This window comes from Limulus polyphemus, unplaced genomic scaffold, assembly GCF_000517525.1.
Source record: "Limulus polyphemus unplaced genomic scaffold, Limulus_polyphemus-2.1.2 Scaffold1174, whole genome shotgun sequence".
Taxonomy (NCBI): Eukaryota; Metazoa; Arthropoda; class Merostomata; order Xiphosura; family Limulidae; genus Limulus; species Limulus polyphemus.
Window position 1 is genome coordinate 38108 of NW_013666784.1, and position 1346 is coordinate 39453.

Consider the following 1346-nt stretch of genomic DNA (forward strand, 5'->3'; position numbering starts at 1 on the left):
CTCCAAGATGTCCTCCTGTTAAATTATCATGGGATTGACGCAGCACAACTTCCCGTAACTTTCTCGGTTTAACTGTTTGCCAAGTCGTCACTTTCCCATCTCCTGACAAGAGTACCATCTTCAAGCTTCAACTGGTCCCATTGTGCCCAATAGTTATTTGTCACAGGGCTTAAGCTAGACACCTTCTCCCAAGCAGGGCACAAAACACTTGCTTGTAGAAAATCAATTATTGGCTTCAAATCTTGGTCTTTCTCCTGCTCTGCTTTAATATCTATACCTATTTCCACTTCACTTTGACTTCAGCTTGATGACACCTGGTTAGCTCAACCTCTCTTTTGCAGCAATGTCTGCAGTCATTTTTGTAGGGTCTTTGTCTCAGGCATTCGGCATTTCCATGAGATTTTCCTTCTGTGTATTCAGTATCATAATTATACTGGTCTATCTTTCCGATCCAACATGCCAGTTGTCCCTCTGGGTTCTTTAGTTATCTTAACCAGCGTAATGTAGCATGGTCTGTCCTGATGGTAAATCTGGTACCATAGAGGTAAGGATGGAAATATGTCAGACTCTTTACTATAGAAAGGAGTTCCCTCCATGTTACATAGTAGTTCCTCTCTGTTTAACTCAGGACCGTACTGAAGTAGGCCACCACATGTTCGTTTTCGTCCACTTTCTGAGAGAACACTCCTACAATTCTGTCATTACTAGCATCACAATCCAGTATGTATGGCAGTGAGGGATTTAAAACCTTTAAAAGTGGAGCTGAAGCCAATTTTTCTTTCAATGTCTTGAAAACATGCTGGCAAGAAACTGTCCATTCGAACTTCTTGCCTTTTTATGTCAAATCATGTAGTGAAGCAGCTATATTTGCAAAGTCCTTCACAAATTTCCGGTAATAGGTAGAGTGTCCCAAGAAACTTCTTAAATCTCCCACATTGTCTGGTGTTGGCCAGTCACGCACTGCTTTCACCTTGTCAGGATCAGTTCATACACCATGCTCACTTACAATGTGACCCAAGTAAAGCATCTCTTTTTGGAACAAGTGGCATTTCTTGAGATAGAGTTTGAGGTTTGCTGCTTTCAAATGCTTGAATACTTCCTCTAGCCAGGACATTTCCTAATCAAACGTTGTTGCAAACACAATGACATCATCCAGGTACACTAGGGCTATCCTCCATTGTAGGCCTTCCAGTACTCTTTCCATCAGTCTCTCAAATGTTGCTGTAGCATTGCTAAGCCCGAATGGCACAACACAGTATTGCCAGGGAACTTGGCCATAACTAAATGCAGTCTTAGGTTTATCTGCTTCAGCCATTTTCACTTGATGAAAACCCGACTTTAAGTCC